Genomic DNA, 6,956 nt, shown 5'->3' on the forward strand with positions numbered 1-6,956 from the left:
TGATTAATACAAGCAATTCTTATGTCTCCATGTCAGTTGGTCAATTGACTGTGTTTGATAACAAGACGGGTTTGAGCAAATAAGTGATTAATTCCTACGAGTCCACTTCACAGCTGACCACTACATCCTACATAAAGGTAAATTTCCGTGTGCATCGCATCAAACGAGCCACTTCTGCATCTCAGCCACCAAAACGTAACTCTGATACCCGCAGGACATGGAAAAGCCATCAAATTGATATCTGCGACTTTGTATGACTCGAGCAATAAAAATTAGTTTCACTGTTGTGGAGTGTTAGATGTGTATAGCCCTTTTCGGTTTATCCCCATTGTATAAGGGGCCCTTGCACTTTACCCTACACATGTATATGTATTGGCCTTTGGCCCTCCAGTGAATGTAGTTGCCATTCATCCAACATGGTATCAGATGTTAGGTTCCCTTCTCTCCCGCACGCTGCAACTCCGTGCTAGCTCCTCCCCCGATTCGCCCACAGCCAGGGCCGGCTCTTCTTGTCGCGGATCCGGCCGTCCCGGCTCTCCTCTCCGAGAAACCGGCCGCCCCGGACCTTCTCGCTGCGGCTCTGACCGTCCTGGCTCTCCTCCCGACGAATCAGGCCGCCCCGGACCTCCTCGCCGCGGCTCTGTCCGTCCCGGTCTGCTCCACCCTGCTGCCGCGCCTCCTACCGCCGGGCCGCTGGTGTTCCCCTGCTCCGCTTGGCTTGAGGCAGGCCGCCGCTTGAGTTCTCCGTCTAGGCGCTGTCCCTTCGGGCCTGCTCGGCTGCTGCTCTGCTTCGAGCGGAGGTTCCCCACCCGACTGCTCTGCTTCGAGCGGGGGTCCCCAACCCGCCCGCTCTGCTCGAGCTCAAGCCGCTGGCCCTGCTCGCCTCGATTGCCCGAGCGAGGGCGTGAGCGAGCGCTCGTGTTTCTCTCAATCCAGATTGGGTTTTCCTGTACATGTTGACTTCAAAAAAAGGGCAGAAACAACACAAAGGGATACCTCAGTATGTCATCTTCGGGCTATGTGGCTGTTCCTCGCTGCTCGGTGATCTTTGATGGCACCAACTATGCTGAGTTTGCCGGTTTCATGCGTATTCATATGCGCGGCCTTCTGCTGTGGGGTGTTCTTTCTGGCGAGGTACCATGTCCGCCGTGTCCTGTTGCTCCGGTGGCGCCTGTTCCGCCAGCACCGCCGATGATTGCTCCTGATGCTTCTCAGGCTGATCGTGATGCAGCCAAGACTCTTGATGATGCTGTAGTTGCTACTTATGATTAGCAGATATCTGCCTATTCTGATGCTCTTACTGTCTACCGGGATGATCTGTCTGCTTACACTCAGTGTTGCAATGATGATGCTCGAGCGGCTGCTGTTCTCACTGCGAGTGTTCTCCCTCAGTTTGCTTCGGAGTTCATGGGACTTAGCACAGTTGCAGCGATGTGGTCTTATCTGTGTCAGCGCTATCAGCCCTCTGGTGATGCTCTTTACCTATCTGTGGTGCGTCAGGAGCATGCACTTCAGCAAGGTGATTCTTCTGTTGATGAGTTCTATTCATAGTGCTCTGCCATCTGGCGCCAGCTTGACTCTCTTCGGACAGTTGTTTGTGGAACATGTCGTTGTTGTCAGACTACTCGGTCTGATCTGGAGTTTCAGCGGGTTCATGAGTTCTTATCTCGTCTCCGGTCTGAGTTTGAGCCTCAACGTGCTCACTTGCTTGCTCGTGGTCGTGTTCCTATCTCGGAGGTACTTGCCGAGCTCCGTGCTGAGGAGACTCGTCTTCGCTCTACTGGGTTGCTTCTGGTTCCGTCAGTGCTAGCCGTCCGAGCTCCTGTGTCATCTGCTCGCCTCACCGCTCCACCACTCCTGCCTACTCCTCCAGGGGGGGTCAGCCGTCCTCCTTATGCTGAGAAGGGCACGTCGCGCCATGACACCGTCTGTGGTTATTGCTCCCGGCCGGGTCACCCAGAGTCTGACTGTCGCCAGAAGAAGCGAGACCAGAGGCGCTCCACCTCCAGCAGGCCTCCTATGTCATCCTCGACTCCATCACTCACTAACCAGGACATTATTCGCCTCAAGCGTCTTCTGGCTTCCTCAGGCTCCTCGTCGACTGGCTCTGCTTCTGATGTGACTGCCCCTTCCTCCTCACCATCAGAGGCATCTACACAGTCAGGTACATCTTCGTGGGTTCTGGATTCTGGAGCCTCCTTTCATATGTCTTCTGATTCTTTCGCCTTGTCTTCTCTTCGGCCTCTTAATTCGCCTGTTAATGTTCTTACTGCCGATGGCACATCTCTTCCTGTTGCTAGTCGTGGTATTCTTTCCACTCCTTCTTTTTCTGTTCCAAGTGTTTCACATGTTCCTCGCCTTACCATGAATCTTTTTTCCGCTGCCCAACTTACTGATTCTGGTTGTCATGTCATTCTTGATATCGACTCTTGCTCCATTCAGGATCGTCGCACCAAGGCTTTGGTTGGTGCTGGCCCCCGGCGCCGTGAGTCAGAGGGCCTTTGGGAGGTTGGCTGGCTTTGTGTTCCTTCCGCTGCCACCACTTCTGCCAGCTCTCATGCTCTTGCTGCCTCTTCGTCTGCGTCCTTCCAGCAGTGCCATCATCGACTTGGTCACATCTGTGGCTCTCGCTTGTCTTCCTTAGTTCGTCAGGGCCTCTTAGGGTCTGTATGTGGAGATGTCTCCTTACATTGTAATGGTTGCAGACTTGGAAAATAGACCCGGTTACCTTATCCTACTAGTGAGTCTGTATCTCAGCGTCCTTTTAACTTAGTTCATTCTGATGTCTGGGGTCCTGCTCCCTTTGATTCGAAAGGTGGTCATCGCTACTATGTTTTGTTTATTGATGATTTCTCTCGCTACACTTGGCTCTACTTCATGAAATCTCGTAGCGAGGTTCTCCCTATATACAAACGTTTTGCTGCTATGGTTCACACCCAGTTTGCCACGCCCATTCGTAATTTTCATGCTGACTCCGCTGGAGAGTATATCTCTCAGTTGTTGCGTGGTTTCCTCGCGGAACAGGGTACTCTTGCCCAGTTCTCCTGTCCTGGTGCTCATGCTCAGAATGGCGTTGCCGAGCGAAAGCATCGTCATTTGCTTGAGACGGCTCGTGCGTTGATGATTGCTGCTTCCCTTCGACCCCATTTTTAGGCTGAGACTGTTTCCGCATCCACCTATCTCATCAACATTCAGCCATCGACTGCTCTGCAGGGTGGCATTCCTATGGAGTGTCTCACTGGTCGCTCTCCTGACTACTCAGCTCTTCATATGTTTGGATGCGTCTGCTATGTTCTTCTTGCCCCCCGAGAACGCACCAAACTGACTGCTCAGTCGGTTGAGTGTGTTTTCCTTGGCTACAGTAATGAGCACAAGGGCTATCGATGTTGGGATCCAGTGGGTCGTCGCTTGCGCATCTCGCGTGATGTGACCTTTGACGAGTCTTGCTCTTACTATCCCCGTTCTTCTTCCTCGCGTTTTTCTGTGGACGACCTTTCTTTCCTTCTTCCCGATACACCCTGTTATGTGCCTCATGTGTCACCTCTTCCTCCGGCACCTCTCATTCCTTCCCATTCATCACCGACCCCGTCTTCTCCATCTCCTCCATCCTCCTCCTCCACCTCTCCCCCATCTTCTCCAATCCGTTGGCCTCTCTCCCTGTTTCCTCTCCACTATACTCGTCGATCTCGTACTGAGGATGTCTCCTCTGACGAGCCTTCCACCTCTGGTGCACCTCCTCCCACGCCTCCCCGGTTCACAACCTCCATGCTCGGCCTCGCCCCCCGCCTGATCGCTACTCCCCTGATCGGTACGGTCTCTCTGTTCTGACTGAGCCCACTTCCTATCGCACTGCCATGACTCAGCCTGAATGGAAACTTGCGATGGCCGAAGAGCTTGCTGCCCTTGAGCGTTCTGGCACATGGGATCTGGTTCCCCTCCCTTCCGGTGTCTGTACCATCACCTGCAAGTGGGTCTACAAGCTTAAGACTCGCTCCGATGGTTCTCTTAAGCGCTACAAAGCTCGTCTTGTGGCCCATGGTTTTCAGCAGGAGCAGGGGCGCGATTATGGTGAGACATTTGCTCCTGTGGCCCACATGACCATTGTCCGCACTCTTCTTGCTATGGCTTCTGTCCGCCAGTGGTCTATCTCTCAACTTGATGTTCAGAACGCTTTTCTCAATGGTGAGTTGCGTGAGGAGGTTTATATGCAGCCACCACCGGGGTACTATGCTCCTGATGGTATGTTCTGTAGACTTTGCCGCTCCCTATATGGTCTCAAACAGGCCCCTCGCGCCTGGTTTGAGCGCTTCGCCTCTGTGGTGATCACCGCTGGTTTCTTGCCCAGTGATCATGTTCCCGCATTGTTTGTTCACACATCTCCTCGTGGCCGGACTCTTCTCCTTCTCTATGTTGATGACATGATCATCACTGGTGACGACTCTGATTATATTGCCTTTGTTAAGGCTCGCCTTCGCGACCAGTTTCTCATGACTGATCTTGGTCCACTTCGCTATTTTCTTGGGATTGAGATCTCCTCGACCTTTGATGGCTTCTACATCTCCCAAGAAAAATATATTCAGGATCTCCTTGCTCGTGCTGCTCTCGGTGATGAGCGCACCGTTGTGACTCCCATGGAGCTCAACGTTCAGCTTCGTGCCTCTAATGGTGACCCTCTTCCTAATCCCACTCGCTATCGTCACCTTGTTGGCAGTCTTGTCTATCTTGCTGTTACGCGTCCTGACATCTCCTATCCCGTCCACATTCTGAGTCAGTTTGTTTCACCCCCACCTCTGTCCACTATAGTCATCTCCTCCGTGTTCTACGATATCTTCGTGGCACGATCTCTCAGCGCCTTTTCTTTCCCTGCTCCAGCTCTCTTGAGCTCCAGGCCTTCTCAGATGCTACCTGGGCTAGTGATCCCTCTGATCGACGCTCGCCATCTGCTTATTGTGTCTTTCTTGGTGGCTCTCTTATTGCCTGGAAGACCAAGAAACAGACTGCAGTTTCTCGCTCGAGTACAGAGTCTGAGTTGCGAGCCATGGCCATGCTGACGGCTGAAGTGATCTGGTTACGGTGGATCCTTGAGGATTTTGGTGTGTCTGCTACTACCTCGACTCCCTTATTGTCAGACAGTACTGGCGCTATCAGTATTGCGCGTGACCCGGTGAAGCATGAGCTCACCAAGCACATCGGTGTGGATGCCCACTTTGTGCGTGCCGCTGTGCAAGATCAGACCCTTGCTCTTCACTATGTGCCCTGTGAGTTACAGTTGGCGGACTTTTTCACGAAGGCTCAGACTCGCGCGCAGCATAGTTTTCTTCTCTCTAAACTTAGTGTTGTTGATCCACCATGAGTTTGAGGGGGGTGTTAGATGTGTATAGCCCTTTTCGGTTTATCCCCATTGTATAAGGGGTCCCTTGCACTTTACCCTACACATGTATATGTATTGGCCTTTGGCCCTCCAGTGAATGTAGTTGCCATTCATCCAACATGGAGATCGGCAAATTTGAATCATCACAGCATTATTAGACGAAACCAACATCACAAACAGAGGCTAGAATATCAGTTATTGGCTATATCTGATACTAATAGAGGCCATAATATCAGTGGGCATACGAGGGGTTCATGGAGTAGGAAATCAGAAACATCTCACAGGCATTCTTATTAACAATGCAAAAAAAGAAGAATCGTCTGTTCTAGCTGATGATCTTGTGCTCACGTTGGCCATTTTGCAGATGCGGAAGGCGTTGCGGATTGTAAAGTTGAGTGCTTCAAGAGGTGGGGCCAGGTTTAATGCCAAGCAACCTGCAAAATAAGGAGCTGAATAGCCTGTGGATCATGGGATCGTATAATGTTGAACGGCTGTAATTGCCGAACCAGTCAATAAAATGTGTGAAGTTCTTCAGATCTCAAACATTTCATAAGAGGATAACACATTAGCAATCTCACTCAAGGGCTCCCTGAATCCCAGTGAAAGCAAGCAACTCAACATTGATTAGTCAGAACGACGTAAAAACAAACACACAAAATGTGACAAAAAGCAGAAATTTTACGCGGAATTCTCCTCGCCAGATGCAACATGGAAAATCAATCAAAAGAAAACTGTGAAAATACGAACACGCCCAGAATGCAAGCAAGCAAAATCAAGTGAAAGGTACTGATTAATACAAGCAAGTCTTACGTCGTCATGTCAGTTGGCCAACTGACTACAGATAACAAGACATGATTGTGCAAAATAAGTGATCATTCCTACGAGTCCACTTCACAGCTGACAACTGCATCCTAGATAGAGGGTAAATTTCCGTGTGGATCTCATGAAACAAGCCACTTCTGCATCTCAGCCGCCGGAACGTAACTCTCATACCTGCAGGGCAATTATGGCATCAGTCAAACCAATTTCCATACATGTGCAGATTAGACTGGCAGTGAGAGATATGCTGAGACAATATTTAAGCAAACTGCCTAAAACTAGACTAATTGTCCATAAAACTGAATAACTTAACTGTAAGCAAAACGGTAAATAGTAGTACAACAATTCACGAAGGCATGCTCTTCAAAAATTCTCACAATTATCAGCCCAAAATAATCAGCAATTTGTAATGACATAGCTATAAGCCATATAAATAAAGGAAGCATGGAACAAATGTTCAGGTATCGTTAGCTGGCAGTAACTTACATCACTTCCGCTTCGGTAGACCCCCTGTAAACACAAGGAGGGCTGAGATTGCCCAATACCCCTTCATAACAAAGGGTAGGATGGGCATAAGATTGCCCCGCCGGCCCGCCCGCCCGCAAAAAAAAAAACAGACGGAGGTATACGTATATGAATACAGGCCGGCCGCCCGCCCGGGAGGGAAAAAAATTAAAGCGGCCGCTCGCAGTCAACGCGTTGTCGGTCGCGCCGCGCCGGCCCCACCCCCACGCCCGCCGGCCCCACGCAATCCCACACCCGTCGT

At 50.9% G+C, this 6,956-nt stretch overlaps 1 protein-coding gene across 1 annotated transcript in view; it reads right to left on the minus strand.

Annotated features, from left to right (window-relative positions):
- Positions 1-5,722: 5,722 nt before the first annotated feature.
- The window catches only part of LOC119323726 (F-box/kelch-repeat protein At3g61590-like), a 74,175-nt gene continuing 72,941 nt past the window's right edge, over positions 5,723-6,956 (minus strand). Inside the window, exon 3 of the mRNA XM_037597430.1 lies at positions 5,723-5,805. The gene's annotated coding sequence lies outside the window, so the exon portion shown is untranslated. The remainder of the gene's footprint in view (positions 5,806-6,956) is intronic.

The sequence above is a fragment of the Triticum dicoccoides genome, chromosome 6B (genome assembly GCF_002162155.2).
Source record: "Triticum dicoccoides isolate Atlit2015 ecotype Zavitan chromosome 6B, WEW_v2.0, whole genome shotgun sequence".
Lineage (NCBI taxonomy): Eukaryota > Viridiplantae > Streptophyta > Magnoliopsida > Poales > Poaceae > Triticum > Triticum dicoccoides.